Genomic DNA, 12,500 nt, shown 5'->3' on the forward strand with positions numbered 1-12,500 from the left:
ACTTATCTTCGTTTTCCTTATTCAAAATGTGCATTCTTGTATCGAACGGAAATTTCTGCTAACTTCTGCTTTTAATTTCACATACGAGATAACAAAAGAAATAACACTTTCGCTTCATTCAGTATGAAATCCCAATGATCTACCATACGAAAACTGAAGTCTTGGCATTTTTATACACTCAGAAATTAGCGAGTTATCGTAGTAACGTTGACCTTTCCACAACTGTCATGCAAATGATATTTGAGTTTTTCATTACAGTTTAAGCTCAAAGTGAATTTAAAATCTATTGGCTAAAGACGAGTAGCCTTCTTAGTTATCTCAGTCGAGATGTAAAGAACCAACCTTGCTAGTATGGTTACAACCATCCAAAGAACAATAATAAGCCTCTCGTTGTTACAGTGCCAAGCGAAAATGATTGTCTACTCACGGCAGGGCCGTTTCTTATCATTACTGGATTTCTCGTTGGTTTCTTATTGGTTAGATCATTTCTGAATTGTCCAATGACGAGACTGTTTCTTTCTCTTTTGTTATCATAAGTTTCACGTTTAAACACGATTGAGAGCTGACTCAACGTAAATAGCAAAATAGAACGAGCTATCTTATTGGTAACATAATTTGTGAATTACCCAATGACGTGACTTCTTTTGTTTTCACAAGTTTCGCGTTATATCACGATTGAGAGTTGACTACGTGCAAAGGCTGGTTTCCATATGATCGCAGATCGCAATAAGGTCTGCGATCGTCTGCGATCCTGCGATCGTGATCGCAGACGATCGCAGAAGATAGAACCATGTTCTATCTAAAGGCTGGCTTCCATATGATCGCGGATCGCAGATCGCAGATCGCAGATCGCAAACAATCGCAATTGATCGCAGACGATCGCAGGAGATAGAACATGGTTCTATCTTCTGCGATCGTCTGCGATCACGATCGCAGGATCGCAGACGATCGCAGAAGTAGTTTCCATATGATCGCAGACGATCGCAGACCTTATTGCGATCTGCGATCTGCGATCTGCGATCTGCGATCCGCGATCATATGGAAACCAGCCTTTAGATAGAACATGGTTCTATCTTCTGCGATCGTCTGCGATCACGATCGCAGGATCGCAGACGATCGCAGACCTTATTGCGATCTATGATCATATGGAAACCAGCCTTTAAAGAAGAAAATGGGAGAGCTCTGCTATTGATTAGATTACTAATCAACTCGCCAACCATGTCACCTCTTATTTCGCGGTGTTTTAAGCTCTGATGTGCTAACAGTTAAAAAAAAGATGAGTTCTCATCACCCCTGATCAACATAATCAGACGAGTACCCCTGTTACCAGTTGATAGCGAAGCTCAGTGTTGTTGTAAAAATTGCACAAAATATCCAGCTAGAGAAAAGTTTCTGAATCCGATTGTGTGCTACAACACAACCACAAAGACATGTTTCGAAACCTAAACAAAAATAAACTTTTCAGGAAAGCAATATGTCATGTGGCGGAGAATTATTGCAGGGAGAAATATTTGTTAAATTTTTGCGAAATCTACGTGTATTTTTTGGTGCACAGCTAATTGAATATTCAGGTGCTTCGATAACACTCGGAAATCGTTATTTGCGTAACCTAAAGTTGAGCAAAATTCGCGCTATCCAATAGCCACAAAACGGGTGAACGAATGACCGTCTACAAATATGCGCTTTATTTAGAGTGGTTCAAAGTTGGGAAGCATACTTTAAACGGTTTCATTTTAAATCCTTGAGAAAAAACATGTTTGGTTGTGGCCCGAAATATTTCAGTGCGTGCTTTAATTTAAAATTAGAGCGTGAATACAAAACTTATGCGCTGCGAATTGCGAATGAATTAGAGCAGTCCAGCACAAAAAGTTCAAAACAACTCATACCTCTGTGAATATTTCTCCTACAGAAATAATTCTAGTCTCTAAGTAAACGTTAACAAAAGGAGAATACAGGAAAAAATAGTGTTTGGTCATGGTCCGAAATATTTCAGTGAGCGCTTAAAATTAGAGCGTGTTTACAAAACTTATGTGTTGTGAATTGCGAATGAATTACACAAGTCAAGCACAAAATGTTCAAAACAATTCATAACTCTGTGAATATTTCTCTTACAGAAATAAATCTAGTCTCTAAGTAAACGTTAACAAACGGAGAGTACAGGAAAAATAACGTTTGGTTGTGGCCCGAAATATTTCAGTGAGCGCTTAAAATTAGAGCGTGTTTACAAAACTTATGCGCTGCGAATGGGGAATGAATTAGAGAAGTCCAACACAAAATGTCCAAAACAACGCATAACTCTGTGAATATTTCTCCTACAGAAATAATTCTAGTCTCTAAGTAAACGTTAACAAAAGGAGAATACAGGAAAAAATAGTGTTTGGTCATGGTCCGAAATATTTCAGTGAGCGCTTTAATTTAAAATTAGAGCGTGTTTACAAATTTATGCGGTGCAAATTGCGAATGAATTAGAGAATTCCAGCACAAAATGTTCAGAACAATTCATAAATCTGTGAATATTTCTCTTACAGAAATAATTATATAGTCTAAGTAAACGTTAGCAAACGGAGGATACAGGAAAAAGAAAGTTTGGTTGTGGTCCGAAATATTTCAGTGAGCGCTTAAAATTAGAGCGTGTTTACAAAACTTATGCGCTGAGAATAGCGAAGAATTAGTGAAGTCCAACACAAAATGTTCAAAACAATTCATAACTCTGTGAATATTTCTCTTGCAGAAATAATTCTATTCTCTTAATAAACGTTAACAAACAAGGAATACAGGAAAAATAATGTTTGGTTGTGGTCCGAAATATTTCAGTGAGCGCTTAAATTAGAGCGTCTTTACAAACCTTATGCGCTGCGAATGGCGAATGAATTAGAGAAGTCCAACACAAAATGTCCAAAACAACGCATAACTCTAAATATTTCTCCTACAGAAATAAACGTTAACAAAAGGAGAATACAGGAAAAATAAAGTTCGGTTGTGGTCCGAAATATTTAAACGTTTACTGCGTGTTTAGAAATGAATTACACAAGTCCAACACAAAACATAACTCTGTGAATAGCTCTGTGAATGTTCAAAATTAATTTATCCACCAATATTTGTCGTATGGCAACGATTTAAGTATTTGTGTATAATTTGAAGTATGTTAAACATGGAAAATTACCGACAGTTGTCTGCAAAAATGCATTTAATTTCTATGCGACTTGCGAGTTGCTTACTCACCCAGCTCACCACATGTTTGTTTTCAACTGACATTTCGCCTGTTTGTTCCTCGCTCTCGGGGTTCAAATTTGCTTATTAGTCACCTGCTTTCTCGACATATCTAGTTTTACAATACATTCAACGAATACAAGAAATCAGTGTTCTTCAAAATTCTCGTTTGTTTTCTAAAAGAAGTAAGCCATCCCGCTTCCCGCTGAAACAACGCGGGTTGCCGCACAGGTTGAGTGTGACCTTTTACCATGGCTTACATAAAGGGGCGGATGTACGTACGTACGCCGGACGGACGGTGACTTCATAACCAAAATTTTTCGCATACATGGTTTTACCAAAATCTCTTATCAATGGGGCTCCGCGTGCGCGCCTCCGGCGCGCGGAGCTCCGCTAAAAACATGTTTACGACTGTGTGTCAACCAAGGCCAGATGGTCCCTACCGGAAATAAGAATTGGTTTTGCCAAAATACACCAACAGGAAAGAATAATACAACTGTGACCCTGCATAATCTTGAGGAGATCAACGCTCTTCCCCGGCTCAGACGCCTGAGCGAGAATACAAGAGATTACTGACAATGCATCCGCCAGTTACTTAAAAGCGCTTACCTTTCTGGGCGGTAGTCAATTTTCTTTCTCAGTGTTTTACTTCAGATTGGGCTCCAACGTAGCTCTTCTGCTCCAACTCTCCTTACAACTTATTCGCTTTTACCCACTTCCTTATTTATGTGCTTCTTGCACGCACAAGTGGTCAAAATTATGGTGCATCACAATGTTATCTTTTAATGGATCAGTGGAAAAAGGCTAACCAGTGACTGATAAATCAGAAAAACAAGTCTTATTATGTAAAATTCATAGATAGTATCGGTCGTATTCATCTGATATAGAAAATTACCCTGACGTGAGGCAACTTTAATAAATAAATAAACACGAGTTTTACACGTGTAAACAAAAATAACAAGAAACTGACCTGGTACAATTTTACAAAAGAACGCATCAAAAGGACACACGAAACCACAATATCTTACAACAAGAACTAATGTCCGCGCCCTGGGCATATAAAAAAATTGCAGGATAAAGCTTACTAGGATCTTACTAGTACACGACCGAAACAATAGGCCTTATCACGGTTATTGACGCCATTTTGACTGGTAGGCAAACACGTCTTGAAATAACAGTGTCTGTATATGGAAATCCGGTGTCAAATAATTTTAATAAAACATCGCTTCTTCATCGCCTCTCCTAAAGGTCCTGCCGCATGATAATCCACTTATCAGTTTTTAAATCACTAAAGTGTTATATTTCCATCGTATCTAAATAATCAATCAAATTAAATAAATTACATGCACGAGAACGGGATGAAAAGCAAGGTCACCAAAGCGGTACGTTTATTTTCTGTTTACAACCAACTTTTCTGTCAAACTATTTTCTCCCAAAACAAGCGAATAAAAAAAAATCCTCTAGTTTACAATTGTGCTTACTGAACATTTGCACTGAACTGGTTACATATAAAATGTCATATATATAAAACAATAAATCGTATATCATAAATGGACCACAGACGGAATTTATATTCAAACACGTGCAGGACTATCTTAGTCATTGTTTTTGCAGTATTTGCAGCTGTTGCTCAAGTTGGGCCGCACACTATACTATACATTATGCGTTTACTTTCCACCATAAAAATGCGCCAGCTTAATGCTATATTTCTCTGACAAAAATGCACAGTACACCCAGAAAAGCTCGGATAATGCTGTTTGTATATCTGTTTATTTATACCTCATCCAGTAGCGTGTTTTCATTGTAATTACAGCAACGTACAATGAAATAACACTAAAGGCTGGTTTCCATATGATCGCGGATCGCGGATCGCGGATCGCGGATCGCGGATCGCAGATCGCAGATCGCAATAAGGTCTGCGATCGTCGTCTGCGATCATATGGAACTGACTACTTCTGCGATCGTCTGCGATCCCGCGATCGTGATCGCAGACGATTGCAGAAGATAGAACCATGTTCTATCTAAAGGCTGGTTTCCATATGATCGCAGACGATCGCAGACCTTATTGCGATCTGCGATCCGCGATCATATGGAAACCAGCCTTAACATCGTCTCCAATACAGCAACTCGTCCCCAGTTTAGCAATTATCCCGTTCATATTTTGATTCTTACGAGGCTATATTGGGGAGTACTGATAATTTGAAAACTGTGAGGCTTATTTGATCAATAAAAAATATTTCGTACATATCAAAATTCGGGCCATTTTTATGTATAAATTTGTCGTTGAAAATGCCCTCATCTCTAAAACACTTTTACTACAATAAAAACTTTAACTTTGAAATTCAAACACTCTTCGGTTAGGATGCCGAAAATGAAAGAAATCGTTCAGCCGTTTCTGCCAAAAAGCGCGAGTCCGAAACATTTTACAGACGCACCAATAATTAAACAGGTTCGGTCCACGTTAATACATCACGTCTTCTTATTTCGAAAGAGACATTACCGTCAGCCGTTCGCTTCCGATCGCAGTGTTTCACGATCCCGTTCAACAGTCGTGTTCATGCCACGCTTAATCTTCCTCACATACTCAGGATTAATGCTCAAATATTCTCGTCAACTTCTAACACTACGTAACTCCTACCTGAACCCACACGACTGTCATTAACAAAATAAATTATGTTTATATTCATTGAAAACGTAATACGCAAACACTTTTTAAACTATAGATATAACAGAACCCGATCAAAGAAAGCCGAGAAGAGCGGAGATACTTCATGTCAGTTCAAGTTTAATTCAAAGTTAAGGATTCCTCTCTGCCAGGCTTCGATGAACATCGACGCATGCAAGGGGGTAATTTACAATGAGCAATGCCTCCCAGTTTATGCCTTGTAACTCCACGTGGTTTTAGTAATAGACTTTTACGTTTGTCTCAAATCGAAACAGCGTACACACATTTGAAATCAGACAAAACTAATCGCTTCATTCGGAATATTTACGGTTTTTCACAAGGCCGTAAATAGCATGAGGCAAGACGACGCAAACGTAATTTCCAAATCAGAGGATTTTGCGATTGTGTTCTGACAGCTAAAAGCCCAAAAGGTGAGTGAATGTAGGGGAAAATGCAAATCATTCGAGAGAGAAATTTCTTCAATACTGAAATATGAGTGTAGTTCATGAAAACTGGTTCTGCAAATGTAGCTGGAATTGCGAGAACTTATTAAAGAAGTTTAAATGGTGAATTCGAAGAAATACAAACCGGCTTAGCTTTGTTAAAGTCGAACTTTCTGTCGTCATACATCTGAAGCAATAGTCACAAGTTCTGGTTAATTATAAATGGTGGAAGGCTTGCATAACTTGGACCCCATGTTCGCCTCTATTTCTTTCCGTCATTCAGGACCAATTCAGCAACTTGTGTACATTTATTGCGAGTATACTTTGAACTGAGATATCATGGAAACGATAAGCAAACTTAAATGGAATTGAGCTGGTCGTGTAGCCATAACCGTTGGACAACCCGCATTACGTTCTGGACGCCCCGGGGACACACAAGGAACCGAGGAAGACCAAGGACGGGATGGAGGGACGACTTAGATAGATTCCTAAAGCACTGGTACCGTGTCGAGCGAAACCTGGTCCAGTGGAGGGCAATGGAGAAGGCCTACGTCCAACGACGGACATTTAGCGGCTGAAACTACTACTACTACTACTACTACTACTACTACTACTACTACTACTACTACTACTACTACTACTACTACTACTACTACTACTACTACTACTACTACTACTACTACTACTTCTTACTACTACTACTACTACTACTACTACTACTACTACTACTACTACTACTACTACTACTACGAATGCTGCAAAGATGACGACAACTCCCAAGGAGAGTTCGTCCTACAGTCATGTCCTGCAGAACGGTTCACCTCAGGGTCAACCTTGGCCCTTTTACCATCAGATGCAACAGCCACCCAAGCCATCAGTGCGAGAACCATTACAGCAGCAAATACACTTGGGGCAACAAGGACAGCATCAGTTTCCCGCCACGAATGCTGCAAAGATGGCGACAACTCCCAAGGAGAGTTCCCCCACCTGTCCTGAAACACAGATACCCCAGGATATCATATCCTTTCTACGTTTTGTAAAATCATTTTTATAGACATCACAATTGAGTCTGGAACATTGAGACACTTAAATAGCTAAATTAGGATAAACTTTCTACCAGTAAAATGAATAATAGTTAACCTAGCAATCTATCATTAGTACTCGTACGGGTCATCTTGATACCCCAGGCACATTATCTTTCTGTGCTTGGAACGTCAACGGACTATCGTCCAAACATTTTGGAAACAAACTAAATGATGTTGATTTTCTGAGCGTTATTACTAATTTCGATTTGATCGTGCTAACAGAAATCTGGAATTGTCGCGACTTTGACATATCCGGATATAAATCATTTGTTCAAGGCCCCATCCCTAACCAATCAAGAAAAGGGGGTCGGTACTCAGGAGGAATAGCTTTATTATACAAAAGCAATCTTCAAAAAACTATTTCCATTGTAAAAACAAATCAAAACTTTCTATGGTTTAAAATTGATAAAAAATTCTTGAATTCGTCAAAGGATTTTTACGTTTGCGGGGTTTATATCCCTCCATGTAACTCTAAATATTTCGATTCCGAAATATTCGATCAACTTGAGCAAGATATACTGTGTTTTTCTTCAGCGGGATCAGTGATTCTACTAGGCGACTTTAACTCAAGAACTGGAAAATACTCCGATACAGTTTCCCAAGATGGAAACAATATAATCACCAATGATCAGTCAGAATCAGCTTTCCACCCAGCAGAAAGAAATAGTTTCGACAATGTTCTAAATACTCACGGGAAAAAACTGCTTGAGATATGCAAAACTTTTGATTTAAGGATAGTTAATGGAAGGGTCAATGGAGATACCTTAGGTAGACCTACCTTTCATGGAACAAACGGGACAAGTGTTATTGACTATTTCATCTGCGATCACCATACATTTCTAGACGTTGCCAACTTTGTTGTTGAAAAACCATCCCCCATATCAGACCACAGTGCTATCTTAGCGTGGTTAAATCTTAACACCAATCTACCAGCAGGGGAAATTCAAAGAGCAAATTCTAGCAATCGGTTAATGAGATTACCGCGCCAGTTTTACTGGGAAAACGACTCTTTCTTAAAATTCAAAAACACGTTGCGCACGGAACCAATTCAAATTCTTATCAGAAACTACTTAGAACGAGACGATGGTGATGTTAACACCTCGTTAACTGATGCTGTAAACATTTTGACTGCGACTTCAAAACTTTGCCTCAAGATTAGAATAAAAAAGCCTCGTAAACGCATAAAGAAAGCTTCAAACAAGAAATGGTTTGATAGCGAATGCCGATTAAAAAGACATGAAGTACGAAAACTCTCAAATCAAAAGCATCGCGATCCTCTCAACTCCGAAATACGCGAAAAATTTCACCAAACGTTGAACGAGTACAAAAATCTCCTCGATTTAAAAAAGAAAAATTTTCAGAAAGAAAAAACAAAAGAACTCGATGAAATATCATCAAATCCTGACAAATCATTGTTCTGGAGTTGTCTTAAATCGATAGATGATACAATCCCCAACAAAAATCCTCCTTCAATACCAGAAGACAAATGGTTAGAACACTTTCAATATTTACACTCCGACGAGCCAAAACCATCTACACATCAAGAAAAAATTTATAATGAGCTACAACAATTAGAAAAAGAAAAAGACCAACTTAACTCCTTAGACCAAGTAATAACTCAACAGGAAATACGTCAAGCTGTGAAAAAATTAAATAATAAGAAATCGCCCTTTTCCGACAGAATAAGGAACGAAATGATCAAAGCGAGCCTTGAAACACTAATGCCTCTTTACATCAAACTTTTCAACCATATCCTAAAATCTGGACAGATGCCAGATGTATGGTGCCAAGGCCTGATAACCCCCATTTACAAATCTGGTGACAAGAATGATCCGACAAACTACAGGGGCATCTGTGTATCAAGTTGCCTCGGAAAACTGTTCTGCTCAATCTTAAATCAACGTCTACACTCTTATTTAAAAGAAAACCAAATATTACATAACTCACAAATTGGCTTTCTGCCTGAAAACCGCACTGCAGACCATGTTTTTACTCTTCGAGCCCTGCTAGATAAATACGTTCACTATCACAAAGAAAGGGTCTATGCCTGTTTCGTAGATTTCCGCAAGGCTTTTGACTCCGTCTGGCACGTTGGTTTATTTTATAAGCTACTCGGTGCTGGGATTGGAGGACAATTTTACAATCTAATTAAAACTCTTTATTGTAATTCTTCCTGTTCTATAAGAATTGGAGACAACAAAACACGATCTTTCTCGTACTCCAGGGGTGTCCGTCAAGGGTGTATTCTAAGTCCTCTGTTATTCAACTTTTATATTAACAATCTGCCATATTCATTTCAAAACGCGCTTTCTGATCCATTTGTCCTCCCAAATGGAACGAAAATAAACTCACTTCTGTATGCTGATGATTTAATCATTCTGTCGAGATCCAAAACAGGATTGCAAAACTGTTTAAATACGCTATCTTCTTACTGCAAATCATGGATGCTAAAAATCAATCCTAAGAAGACGAAAGTAATGATCTTTCAGAAACGCTCAAAGAAATCCGTTGACATTAATTTTAAAATAGACACCGAACCTGTTGAAATTGTTCAGGAATACACTTATTTAGGAACTCGTCTAACCCCAACAGGAAATTTCACTCTTGCGTTAGATCACTTAAAAGAAAAGGCCATGCACGCCTTCTCTAACATCCAAAAACACACACTCCTCAGTAAACTAAATCCCAACACAGCATCTCAGATCTTCGACACGATGATATTCTCGATCTTAAGCTATAACAGTGAGGTTTGGGGTATGTACACGAAGCAGGAGTTCAAAACATGGGATAATTCCCCATTAGAAAAAGTACATTTAAAGTTTTGCAAACGCTATTTGGAGGTAAACAACAAAGCCTCTAACCTAGCATGTAGGGCTGAGTTAGGGCGATATCCATTACTTATTGCAATAAACCAAAAAATTATGAAATACTTTGTTTACCTAAACAATAAGGAGAATGACTCTATCGTTAAGCAATCTTTTCTGATGTCAAAACATTTACACTCCATTAATAATTCCGGTTTTTACTCCAATTTTATGGGCATGTTAGAAAAATACTATTCATCTGATCTAAATCCTGAAAATTTTAGCAATGAGACAATAAGGCAAATTGAAACTAATGTGAAAAACAAGTATCTACGTTTCTGGCAACACAACCTTGAACTTCATGTATGATTATACGTGACAGGCTATTATTGGATATTGATGATGTAACTTAGAATTAATTATATATTGTTATGATACTTTACACTGTTTTGTTAGTAATTAGATTATGTAAGCTTTTGCAATACTGTAAATCTTGTGGTCATGCAAATAAAGCAATTACTACTACTACTACTAGTACTACTACTACTACTACTACTACTACTACTACTACTACTACTACTACTACTACTACTACTACTACTACTACTACTACTCAGAGCTACTGCTACTGCTACTGCTACTGCTACTGCTACTGCTACGGCTACTGCTACTACTACTTTGAACTGGAGGATTTGAATAGAGCCCTGTAGTGAACTCGTGTCGCTCTGAGTTTCCAATTAGGAGTTCAAACGTCATTTCTTTATGTGAATTATGAATTGTGGCTTTCCGGCTTCCTTTTTATTTTCAATTTGCCTTCCCGTTCGGTTAGTTTTGCGATTACTGATGTTCCTTATCCCGCAAGAAATATGGCGTTGCCATTCCCGGCAACTGATGAAATCAACTAGAGAGTTTTTAAACTCTCTAGTTAAAACTGTGGTCTTGTCTTTTCGTATAATGACATATTCAAAACACAGTTGGCAGACTCAGGCATACAGAAAACGAATTATGGAAAACCGTGATTTATCTCCCACAACCGACAAACAAAGTGGAGCCGCAAGGCCATGACAAAACACAGCCGTAACCTAAACAGACTTCAATATACATCTCATATAGAAAATTACCCTGACGTGAGGCAACTTTAATAAATAAATAAACACGAGTTTTACACGTGTAAACAAAAATAACAAGAAACTGACCTGGTACAATTTTACAAAAGAACGCATCAAAAGGACACACGAAACCACAATATCTTACAACAAGAACTAATGTCCGCGCCCTGGGCATATAAAAAAATTGCAGGATAAAGCTTACTAGGATCTTACTAGTACACGACCGAAACAATAGGCCTTATCACGGTTATTGACGCCATTTTGACTGGTAGGCAAACACGTCTTGAAATAACAGTGTCTGTATATGGAAATCCGGTGTCAAATAATTTTAATAAAACATCGCTTCTTCATCGCCTCTCCTAAAGGTCCTGCCGCATGATAATCCACTTATCAGTTTTTAAATCACTAAAGTGTTATATTTCCATCGTATCTAAATAATCAATCAAATTAAATAAATTACATGCACGAGAACGGGATGAAAAGCAAGGTCACCAAAGCGGTACGTTTATTTTCTGTTTACAACCAACTTTTCTGTCAAACTATTTTCTCCCAAAACAAGCGAATAAAAAAAAATCCTCTAGTTTACAATTGTGCTTACTGAACATTTGCACTGAACTGGTTACATATAAAATGTCATATATATAAAACAATAAATCGTATATCATAAATGGACCACAGACGGAATTTATATTCAAACACGTGCAGGACTATCTTAGTCATTGTTTTTGCAGTATTTGCAGCTGTTGCTCAAGTTGGGCCGCACACTATACTATACATTATGCGTTTACTTTCCACCACAAAAATGCGCCAGCTTAATGCTATATTTCTCTGACAAAAATGCACAGTACACCCCGAAAAGCTCGGATAATGCTGTTTGTATATCTGTTTATTTATACCTCATCCAGTAGCGTGTTTTCATTGTAATTACAGCAACGTACAATGAAATAACACTAAAGGCTGGTTTCCATATGATATTATTATTATATTATCTGCTAGGTGATTTAAACTGTAACCTAGCCTCTGCACAATATGATTTAAATACTCGACGCTTATGCGAAATTTCTGATTTATTTGGGCTTCAACAGCTTATAACTGAACCTACTCGTATAACTGAATCCTCTTCAACATTAATTGATTTAATTTATACAAACTATACTGACAGGGTAGTCTGTTCCGGAGTCTCT

At 38.0% G+C, this 12,500-nt stretch overlaps 1 protein-coding gene across 5 annotated transcripts in view; it reads right to left on the reverse strand.

Moving 5' to 3' along the window:
* Window positions 1-12,500, reverse strand: part of LOC146470911 (collagen triple helix repeat-containing protein 1-like) — a 45,190-nt gene that overhangs the window by 8,410 nt on the left and 24,280 nt on the right. Inside the window, exons 1-2 of one of the 5 annotated variants that reach the window (XM_085121410.1) lie at window positions 5,711-5,870; window positions 3,820-4,025 (exon numbers count right to left, since the gene is read on the reverse strand). The exons of 3 other annotated variants lie outside the window; for them this stretch is intronic. The gene's annotated coding sequence lies outside the window, so the exon portion shown is untranslated. Of the gene's footprint in view, window positions 1-342; window positions 493-3,819; window positions 4,026-5,710; window positions 5,871-12,500 lie in introns of those variants that run through there. One more of the 5 variants, XM_085121409.1, reaches the window with a different exon arrangement.

This window comes from Pavona decussata, unplaced genomic scaffold, assembly GCF_977016875.1.
Source record: "Pavona decussata unplaced genomic scaffold, jaPavDecu1.1 SCAFFOLD_109, whole genome shotgun sequence".
NCBI classification, from domain to species: domain Eukaryota; kingdom Metazoa; phylum Cnidaria; class Anthozoa; order Scleractinia; family Agariciidae; genus Pavona; species Pavona decussata.